This window comes from Oncorhynchus mykiss, chromosome 27 (assembly GCF_057628025.1).
Source record: "Oncorhynchus mykiss isolate SJ-2025 chromosome 27, ASM5762802v1, whole genome shotgun sequence".
Taxonomy (NCBI): Eukaryota; Metazoa; Chordata; class Actinopteri; order Salmoniformes; family Salmonidae; genus Oncorhynchus; species Oncorhynchus mykiss.
The window spans coordinates 18,264,422-18,276,059 of NC_143048.1; positions in this window are offsets into that span (position 1 = coordinate 18,264,422).

Consider the following 11,638-nt stretch of genomic DNA (forward strand, 5'->3'; position numbering starts at 1 on the left):
ATTGGCTGAGTGTGTGTTGTTTGCATTTATGAGGGGCCTTCTGATAGGCTACAGTAGTTAAGGAAGAATGCCAAAGGAGCTCACTTTCTGTAAATCACCCTGGAATCCACTCCACACAGAGAGAGAGAGAGAGAGAGAGTGCCGCTTCATTCATTCATACCCTCTCCTCACCCCCTCTTCTCACCACTCCTCACCCCCTCTCCCTGATCTTCCTAACCCATCCTCCTCCCTCATCCTCTCTCTCGAAGCCATAATCACAAATCAGCCCCTGCTGCACTCTGACCTCCTCCCAGTCTTACTCTCATTCATAAAAAAAAACTCTGCTATCCGCCCATGGCTATCTTTCTCTGTCAACAATAGTTTCCAGCCATCTTCTTTGAAAGCTGTTCTATGCCCTGCTGTTGTCACGGCACTCAGTACATCTAATTTAAGGTGTTTTGAGCAACCAGCCCTGCCTTAACATACTAGTACATCTAAACATCAGAGAACAGTTGTCACGCCCCGACCTTAGAGAGCCTTTTTATTCTCTATTTGGTTGGTCAGGGTGTGACTAGGGTGGGCAATATATGTTGTATTTTCTATGTTGGCCTGGTATGGTTCCCAATCAGAGGCAGCTGTCTATTGTTGTCTCTGATTGGGGATCATACTTAGGCAGTCTTTTTCCCACCGTAGTTTGTGGGATCTTGTTTTTGTATAGTTGCCTTGAGCACTGCAATACTGCACGTTTTGTTATATTCTTTGTTGTTTTAGTTGTAAGTTTCACTATTAAATGTGGAACTCTACGCACGCTGTGCCTTGGTCCACTCATTTCAACGAACATGACAGAAGATCCCACCACCAAAGGACCAAGCAGCGTGGCCAGGAGGAGCAGAGATCCTGGGCCTGGGAGAAAAGGGAGTGGAGGACATCATGGACATGGGAGGAGGTTATGGCAGGAGACAAGACCCTGCCATGGAAGCAGGCGGAGGCCGCGAAGGAGGATCAACGACGACTCAACGACGGTTCGCAACCGCGACGGAAGCCCGAGAGGCAGCCCCCCCAAAACATTTGGGGAGGGCACACGGAGTGGTCGGCAGTGCCGAGGGGTGAACCAGAGCCTTGGTCCACTCATTTCAACGAACGTGACAACAGTCATAAACACAGGAAACACTACTGTTACTGTATGCTTGCACAGTATTGTCATATCTACATTAAATGTGCCATAGTTGTAAGGAAAAAAGACACTCTTAGAAAAAAGGGTTCCAAAAGGGTTCTTCGACTGTCCCCATAGGGGAACACTTTTTTATTCCAGGTAGAACCATTTTGAGTTCCATGTAGAATCCTCTGTAGAAAGGGTTCTACATGGAACCCAAAAGGGTTCTACCTGCAACCAAAAAGGGTTTGTCAAAAGGTTCTCCTATGGGGACAGCCAAAGAACCCTTTAAGGTTCTAGATAGCACCTTTTTTCTAAGAGTACATAGTAAAGGTTAAGATGTTTTCTTTGGGTAAAATAGTTCATACAGTTTCTTTGGAAAGTATTCAGACTCCTTGACTTTTACCAAATTCTGTTACGTTATAACCTTACTCTAAAATGGATTAAATAAATAAATAAATAATACACACAATACCCCATAATGACAAAGTGAATGTATTCTGAATGAAAAACAGAAATACCTTATTTACATTAGTATTCAGACCTTTTGCTATGAGACTCGAAATTGTCCGTAGAGCTCCGAGACAGGATTGTGTCGAGAGACACAATTTGGTACCCTTCTGGGGAAGGGTACAATAACATTTATGCAGCATTGAAGGTGCCCAAGAACACAGTGGCCTCCATCATTCTTAAATGGAAGAAGTTTGGAACCACCAAGACTCTTCCTAGAGCTGGCAGCCCGGCCAAATTGAGGAATCAGGGGAGAAGGGCCTTGGTCAGGGAGGTGACCAAGAACCCGATGGTCACTCTGACAGAGCACTAGAATTCCTCTGTGGAGATGGGAGAACCTTCCAGAAGGACAACCATCTCTGCAGCACTCCACCAATCAGGCCTTTATGGTAGTGGCCAGACGGAAGCCCCTCAGTAAAAGGCACATGGCAGCCCACTTGGAGTTTGCCAAAAGGCACCGAAAGACTCTCAGACCATGAGAAACAAGATTCTCTGGTCTGATGAAACCAAGATTGAGCTCATTGGCCTGAATGCTAAGTGTCATGTCTGGAAGAAACCTGGCACCATCCCTAAGGTGAAGCATGGTAGTGGCAGTATCATGCTATGGGAATGTTTGTCAGCCGCAGGGACTGGGAGACTAGTCAGGATCGAGGCAAGGATGAATGGAGCAAAGTACAGAGAGAGATCCTTGATGAAAACCTGCTGTGCAGCAAAACTCCCCATCCAACCTGACAGAGCTTGAGAGAATGTGCAGAGAAGAATGGGAGAAACTCCCCAATTACAGGTGTGCCAAGCTTGTAGTGTCATACCCACTAAGATTTGAGGCTGTAATCACTGCCAAAGGGGCTTCAACAAAGTACTGAGTAAAGGGTCTGGATACTTATGTAAATGTAATATTTTTTAAATATTTTTTTTACCAAAAATGTCTAAATACCTGTTTTTGCTTTGTTTTTATGGGGTATTGTGTGTAGCTTGATGAAGGGTGAAAATAATGTTATACATTTTAGAATAAGACTGTAACATAACAAAATGTGGAAAAAGTCAAGGGGTCTGAATACTTTCCAAAGGCACTGTATAGCGATTGTCCTGGGTTGTTTCACATACAATAGTGTTCAATGGCGATTGAAACTGAAAAGAGTCAGAAGTCCTGTGTGGCTCAGTTGGTAGAGCACGGTGCTTGCAATGCCATGGGGGGTTGTGGGTTTGATTTCCACGGGGGACCAGTGTGAAAATGTATTCACTCACTACTGTATGTCGGTCTTGATAAGAGCGTCTGGTAAATATACAGTGTAACTAGAGAGATATGGAGCGAGTGTACATTAGATAGAATGGTCCCCTTTTGGTTCTGTTGCGTGCTGCTAGGTTGAATGACATTCCTTAGTGGCCTTGGTGGTCCTATCTGTGTTTGCGTTGGCTTTGTTGTTGTCTGAACAAGCAGATAAAAAGCTCACAGAATGCATAATACATTGCTTTTGTTTACTACAGTGTCTTATACGGTCTGCTATGATAGACTAGTCTGAGTTCTGACCTCTGTGTGCCGAAGGGCATGACTTTGGAACGAGACAAAAAGCAGGAAAAGTCCAACCAGTTCAGTGGCCTGCTACTAAATAAATGGAGCTACTCTCCCTGAACTATACTGAACAAAAATATAAATGTAAAATGCAACAATTTCAAAGAATTTACTGAGTTACAGTTCATATAAGGACATTTCTAAGAATTTATCGAGTTTCAGTTCACATAAGAAAAATCAGTCAATAGATATGAATTCATTAGGCCCTAATCTATGGATTTCACATGACTGGGAATACAGATATGCATCTGTTGGTCACAGATACTTTTTTTTTTAAAGTAGTGGTGTGGATCAGAAAACCAGTCAGTTTCTGGTGTGACCACCATTTGCCTCATGGAGCGCGACACATCACCTTTCCATAGAGTTGGTCAGGCTGTTGATTGTGGCCCGTGGAATGTTGTCCCACTCCTATTCAAGGGCTGTGCGAAGTTGCTGGATATTGGCAGGAACTGGAAACTGGCTGTTGTACACATCGATCAGAGCATCCCAAACATGCTCAATGGGTGACATGTCTGGTGAGTATGCAGGCCATGGACGAACTGGGACATTTTCAGCTTCCAGGAATTGTGTAGTGATCCTTGAAACATGGGTCTGTGTATTATCATGCTGAAACATGAGGTGATGGTAGCAGATGAATGGAACAACAATGGGCCTCAGAATCTCGTCAAGGCATCTCTGTGCATTCAAATTGCCATCGATAAAATGCAATTGTGTTTGTTGTCCATAGTTTATGCCTGCCCATACCATAACCTCACCGCCACCATGGGGCACTTTGTTCACAATGTTGACATCAGCAAACCACTCGCCCACACATCATGGTTGTGAGGCAGGTTGGACGTACTGCCAAATTCTCTAAAACAACGTTGGAGGCGGCTTACGGTAGAGAAATTAACATTAAGTTCTCTGGCAACTGCTCTGGTGGGCATTCCTGCAGTCAGCATGCCAATTGCATACTCCCTCAAAACATGAAACATCTGTGGCATAGTGTTGTGTGACTAAACTGCACATTTTAGAGTGGCCTTTTATTGTCCCCAGCACAAGGTGCACCTGTGTAATGATCATGCTGTTTAATCAGGTTCTTGATATGCCACACCTGTCAGGTGATTGGATTATCTTGGCAAAGGAGAAATGCTTACTAACAGGGATGTAAACACAATTGTGCACAACATTTGAGAGAAATAACCTATTTGTGCGTATGGAACATTTCTGTGATCTTTTATTTCAGCTCATGAGACATGGGACCAACACTTTACATGTTGCGTTTATATTTTTGTTAAGTGTAGAAGAAGGAGATGGAGAGGAGAGGAGAGGAGAAGAGGGGGAACTCATTCTTCCCTTTGCCAGCTCTTATGAACAACATTGGGGCAACAGTTGGAGGAACACGTTGAACAATTGCCTGCTTTAATGAAAGGCTGCCTTTATCTTCATCTGGTCTCATCTGGCTCAGCTGCTGAGGTGAAGAGGTCCTGGTTGCGTCCAAAATGGCACCCTATCCCTTATATAGTGCACTACATTTGACCAGAGGCCCTGGTCAAACATAGGACGTAGGGAATAGGGTGCACTTTGAGACACAGCTGGGTTCGGGTTAGGAGGTTAGGAGTGGGAACAGCTCTAGTCAAACATATCTGGATGTTTCGAAAGGAGGCTCTCGCTGCCCTGCTGGAAAACAGACTTGTTTGTTTCCACGGAGAAAGAGAGAGCGAGAGTGAGAGAGGAGGAAAGACTAAATGACAGAAAAGAGGGAACCTGGGCTGAAAAGCAGTTGAGTCGAGCCGTGCTATGCGGAGCTTGGTTTAGACTCTGTCTGCGTCCCATATTGCACACTATTGGGCTATAGTCAAAATAGGGAATGGGTTGCCATTTGGGACATTACCATAGAAGCCATAGAATCTGCAGGGTCAGTCAGAGAACTGAACATGACCTGACATAAAGACACAGTCACACTGAGCACTAGGGACTAAATACATCAAACACAAGAGCTTATTTAATTGTCTCAATCCTAACTGGCTAATGTAATGACAGTACCTACTTTCTAGCCGTGAACTAAAATCTTACAACAACTGTGTATGTGTGTGCGTGTACTTATGCATGTGTGTTTGTGTGTCTGTGTGTGTGTCAGTGTGTGTGTGATTCAGGAGGCAGAGTTGATGGGATATTGTTCTGCTGGTGAGCGGTGAGCAATGTAGAGCCGTTTCCTCATAGCTGCTACGACAGCTATGTGAAGGCATGGTCGGAGGGCCTAGGAGAGGCTGCCAAAGACAACCAATAGCTACAGATGCAAGCATGCCAGGGCCAGAAACAGGAGACTGCTGTTTCTCTATAGTTGATTACAATGTTTCTTCTGGGTATTTCTATTTCATTTTCCTTTAAGATGTGTTTTTTTACCCCACACCTGTTCATCTTCTGCTGATGTACAGTATATAGACAGGAAACCTGACTTCCCTCCCTCTAACAGAGAGCTTATTGGACAAGGTTGTGATTGACAGGGGTCATGACCCAATCACAGAGGAATTAAGGTGTCAGCATGCTTCGGTTTGGCTGGCGCCTTAGGCGAACCGAACGAGTGTGCTCACATACGTCCTTAAAATACCTATGCTTGAAAAACAAGAAAAAAGCGGATATAGTACTGTTTGTCCATCTTGAGATGCTATATCCAGAAAAAAATTGTCAGAATTAATCTAAGATAACTCAAGATATCTGTCGTACATTTTGATATTTTTGCCAAGATCTTAGTCGCGCAATTTTATGTCTAACTAAGATGTTTGATGCAGTATTTTTCAAGTGAAAAAATTAGCATGAAAACTATTCGTCTCTCGTGGAATGACAGCAAACATTTCATTGAACAATCTCTACTGTTGACCAATCACAGACGAAGGGGCGTAGACTTCGGCTACTGACTTCGGCTTGCCTTGAGAAAAAATGTGTGCCCAAACAGCAGAAGAAAACCTTGCCGAAACAAACAAAAACGTCACAAAATGTTGTAATATGTGATCAAACTGTTCTGAACTGTTTCGGATGGGAAGCATGCAGACGCTTTTAGGGTCTGAGATGAGGGCTCATTCAGTAATAAATCTCTCAGTAAACTGGGACACCACTCCTAACACTGCATGCTAACCACCAGCTAAATACTGCTATTACCACAAGGCTGCACAGCATATTTTCATCTGTCAAGAGCATTGCCTTTCCTCTATATTCTCTCTAATCAGTGGAATGAACCAGACTGACTGTCAGGACAGGATAGGAATGTCAAAAGACTGTGGTTCCTATAGAACAGAGAGGGACAGAGGGGGGGGTTCAACCATACAGCCAGCTGCAACATGTGGCTGTATGGTTGAGGGCCTGCTGCCTGCCAACAACAAAACATGTTATTGTTGTGCTCAGACTTCTCTTCACTTAACTTCAAACTTGTGTAAAACCTCTAAGATCACCTACCCAAACAAGACAATAAGCATATCTGGGGCTGCATCCATAGAGCTCTGGTTAAAATTAGTGCACTATATACAAAATAGGGTGCCATTTGGGACGCACCTGGATGTCAGACATTACATTTCAAATGATACTCTTACGCAACAGTCACAATATTTACACCACCCAAGGACAATGAATAAAATACCACAATGAAACAACGCTCTTTTGTAGAACATTGCAGCAATACCTCTGTCCTTGACTCAATATTCTGATTCCATTCCCATTCCTTTTATATTCTCCTGCAGATTCCCAGCATTCCAGAGAGCATGGACAGATGTTCTGTGTTATGCCTCCTCCCAACAATCTCTCTCTCTCTCTATCTTCGGAGGGGGGGGGGGGGGGGGGGGGCTCAGAGGATGATTTATTTTTATTTTTTTCTGAAACAATTCTGTTTCTCTCTCCTCCCTGCTACACCCCCCCCCCCCAACCCCCACCCCATCCAGTGGTGTAAAGTACTTAAGTAAAGTACTTGAAAGTACTATATTTGTGGGGGTATCTGTACTTTATTTCCCTATTTATATTTTAACAACTTTTACTTTTACTCCACTACATTCCTAAAGAAAATAATTACATTACGTCCTTACATTTTCCCTGACAACCAAAAGTACTCATTACATTTTGAATGCTTAGCAGGACAGGAAAATTGCCTAATTCACACACTTATCAAGAGAACATCCCTGGTCATCCCTACTGGGTCTGATCTGGAGGACTCACTAAACACAAATGCTTAATTTGTAAATGACCTCTTAGGGTTGTAGTGGGCCCCTGGCGACCTGTAGATAAAAAATAAAAAATACAATTGTTCCGTCTGGTTTGCTTAATATAAGGAATTTAAAATGATTTTACTTTTGATTCTTAAGTACTTTTAAAATCGAATACTTTTAGACTTTTACTCAAGTAGTATTTTACTGGATGACTTTCACTTTTACTTGAGTCATTTTCTTTTAAGTTACCTTTACTTTTACTCAAGTATGAACATTTTGTACTTTTACCACCACTGCCCCATCTCTGCATCTCAATCTCTCTTTCTGTCTCTCTCTTTTCCGTGCCCTCTCTCTCTCTCCTCTTTGCCATTTCCTCTGTATCCTGATCCAGCATCATAAATTGCTATCTTCATATTCAGAGACAGATAACTAGTACACTGTAATGGAAAACTGTAATTTATACAGTAATTTGGGGTATTACCAACAGGAAAATATTGTGAAATTTTACTGCAGCATACTGTAAATTATGGTTCATTGTGGCAAAATGTTGTTGGCAGGGAAATAATGGCTTTATTTCGAATGGTACAGTAATTTCAACCCACAGAATGCAGTACCATATCATATTTCTGGAGCACCAAAAACCATTTGACCACTAGTAGGTGCATGGTATTGTTGTTTCTGGCTCATTAACATATTTTGAGGTGTGCCTTGTAATTGGCTGTATTTGTTGCATCCTTTAATGAGAAGGCTGTACCAAATTAACTTGTGTGGTTATAGTGCTCCATCAACTTCAATGGTATAGGGGACAGATTGGAGTGACAGCGGGGTTGAGAATTTTGCTATGTCCTTTTGGTATTTTTTGCCCTGTGGTCGCTGCCAGTTTGGAAGCCTTTGTTAAGTCTCTAGAAGTGCAAGTGATATAAAACACAAAATATTCACTGTAATGTGCTGTAATGCTGTAATGTGTAAACATAGTACTACCAAACAGCCTGCTTGCAGCAATACCATGTAATTACAGCAAAATACTGTGAAAAACAAACCCCATCTCCCCTCAACAAATTTCATTCATTCAACCATCCATTATGATTACAGTACATTTACAGTATTGTAGTGTGTGTCATTACACAGTGCTTGCTTTGATACTGTATTTAGATTACAGTAGATATACTGCAATATGAAATAGAGAAATGTACTTACCAATTAACTGCCTATAAATTACTGTCAAATTCACGGCAACCCCTTTACATTGTAGCCTACAGTGCTACAGATGGTTTACTGAAACGTTTGATTTAGGTCTGAGAGAGAGAGAGAGAGAGAGAGAGAGAGACAGGCAGAGAGAGAGAGAGAGAGAGAGACAGGCAGACAGACAGACAGACAGAGAGAGAGAGAGAGAGAGACAGGCAGAGAGAGAGAGAGAGAGAGAGAGAGAGAGAGAGAGACAGGCAGAGAGAGAGAGAGAGAGAGAGAGAGAGAGAGAGAGAGAGAGAGAGAGAGAGAGAGAGAGAGAGAGATCTGAATGTGATTCAGAAGAACCAGGCACTACTTTTAACCAAAAATGTATATAGGGAGTAGGGTACCATTTGGGAGGGCCCCAGAAGACAATGGAGGAGAGGCTTGGCTAGACCCTCCTCCTTCTCCCCTAGGGACCACAGATTATCAATACAGGTGCGTCCTAGATGGCACCATATTCCCCATTTAGTGCACTACTTTGACCAGGCCTATTGGGATTGGGCCATAGTGAATTAATTGTTCTAATCTTCAGAGCGCAGTTAACTGTTATCCTTTGGATACCCAGGAGACTGGACCTGCATCTCATTTGGTTTATCTGTGGCTAACAGCAGCTGGTAGCATCAGACCTAAAACAGAGATTACTACGGAAGACTAGCTTTCAATCTTTAGATGGAAAAATAGAATTGAATCTCATTATGCTTTATTGCAATGTGTCACCCTTATCTTTGAGAACAGGCTAGGCCTTGAAAGAACTCACACATGTTGTAGTGTGTTGTGTTAGATATTACACTGTGATAAGAGATGCTTTTGCATATAAACTGGTGCATAAACTAGTGCTGACATGAACAAATAATTACAGACATTGGGGTCTTCCCAACAATCTAAAGTAATGTCAGACTCTTTATCCCGGTCAGGAGAGAAGGAAGAACAAAGATTACACATAGGTTGCATCCCAAATAGCACTCTATTCCCTATATAGTGCACCACATTGGCTCTGGTCAAAAGTAGTGCACTACATAGGGAATAGGGTACCATTTGGGGTGTATAGGAAAATAGTTAATACACCATAACAACAGGACACCTCCATCCCTGAAATCACAACCTAAACAACTTCCCAAACATCCAGAACTATGTGTGAGTGGAGATGATCAAGGCACTAGTTGAAATGACAATGGAAAAAGAGGGGTTGACCATGACCTGAAATACTGCTATATTAGACCACTGTCTGTCTGTCCCATTATCAAGCATGTCATTTCCATGCTGCTGCTCTGTGATTACGGTGAGGTAGAGTCAGGCAAGTGGGTGAGCAGCTGGCTGCCCACACACGCACAGGCACACAGACGTGCACATGCACAGGCACACACACACACACACACACATGCACAGGCACACACACACACATGTGCAGGCACTATACACTGGAAATGTACTGTGCTTTCAGAAAATATTTATACCCCTTGATTTATTCCACATTCTGTGCTGTTACAGTCGGAATTCAAAATGGATTTAACACAAAACCTCATAATGACATAGTGAAAACATGTTTCAATAAAAATCTTCACATTTATTGAAAATGAAATACAGAAATACAGTGGCAAGAAAAAGTAAGTGAACCCTTTGGAATTACCTGGATTTCTGCATAAATTAGTCATGTTTTTTTATCTGATCTTCATTTTAGTCACAACAATAGATTAACACAGTCTGCTTAAACTAACTAACACACAAATTATTGTATTTTTCTTGTCTATATTGAATACATCATTTAAACATTCACAGTGTAGGTTGGAAAAAGTATGTGACCCCTAGGCGAATTACTTTTCCAAAAGCTAATTGGAGTCAGGAGTCAGCTAACCTGGAGTCCAATCAATGATACGAGATCATACATTTCCAAGATGGTGTATCAGTCAGACGTCTTTGTCCTTCGTCTTGTCGTGTCCCATGTATATATCTTATTATATTTGTTTCTTCACATATCTTTTTTATGTTTTTCTAAACCTCAACCTCAAAATACTCTCCTGCAACCCGCCTCACCCAATGTGGTGTGGATCTGTTTTTCTAAAGTATCTTTCTTTACTTCTGAACCGGAATCCCCCAACAGAAGCTAGCCAGCTCATTAGCTACTAGCTAGTAGTCAGCTAACCACTGTTAGCGGTCAACAGCTAACCTTTAGCCCCGAAAGCGCTCGCCAGTTTGTACAACGCAACTCAAACCAGAGCATACCGGGCCTATTTTCTCTCCATATCCCCGGATTCCTACCGCAAGCTCTGAACCTTTTCACCTGGTTCATCGCAGCTAGCTAGCTGCTATCCGAGTGACTACTCCTGGCTAATGTCTGTCCCGAAGTAAGCACCAATTAGCCTGGCTAGCTTGCTAGCCCAAGCCTGCTAGCTGTCTGAATCGCCATGTCTCCAGCCAGCCCAACCACTCACTGGACCCCTATGATCACCCGGCTACACAGGCCTCTCCCTAATATCAATATGCCTTGTCCATTACGGTCCTGGTTAGTGATTATTGTCTTATTTCACTGTAGAGCCATTAGCCCTGTTCAATATGCCTTAACCAACCATTTAGTTCCCCCTCCCACATATGCGGTGACATCACCTGGTTTAAACATCTCTAGAGACTATATCTCTCTCATCATTACTCAATGCCTAGGTTTACCTCCAATGTACTCACATCCTACCTTACCTTTGTCTGTAAATTATGACTTGAATCTATTCTATCGCACCCAGAAATCTGCTCCTTTTACTGTATGTTCCGAACGTACTAGACAACCAGTTTTGATAGCCTTTAGCCGTACCCTTATCATACTCCTCCTCTGTTCCTCTGGTGATGTAGAGGTTAATCCAGGCCCTGCCGTGCCTAGCTCCACTCCTACGCCCCAGGTGCTCTCATTTGTTGACTTCTATAACCGTAAAAGCCTTGGTTTTATGCATGTTAACATTAGATGCCTCATCCCTAAGTTTGTTTTATTCACTGCTTTAGCACACTCTGCCAACCCGGATGTCCTAGCCGTGTCTGAAT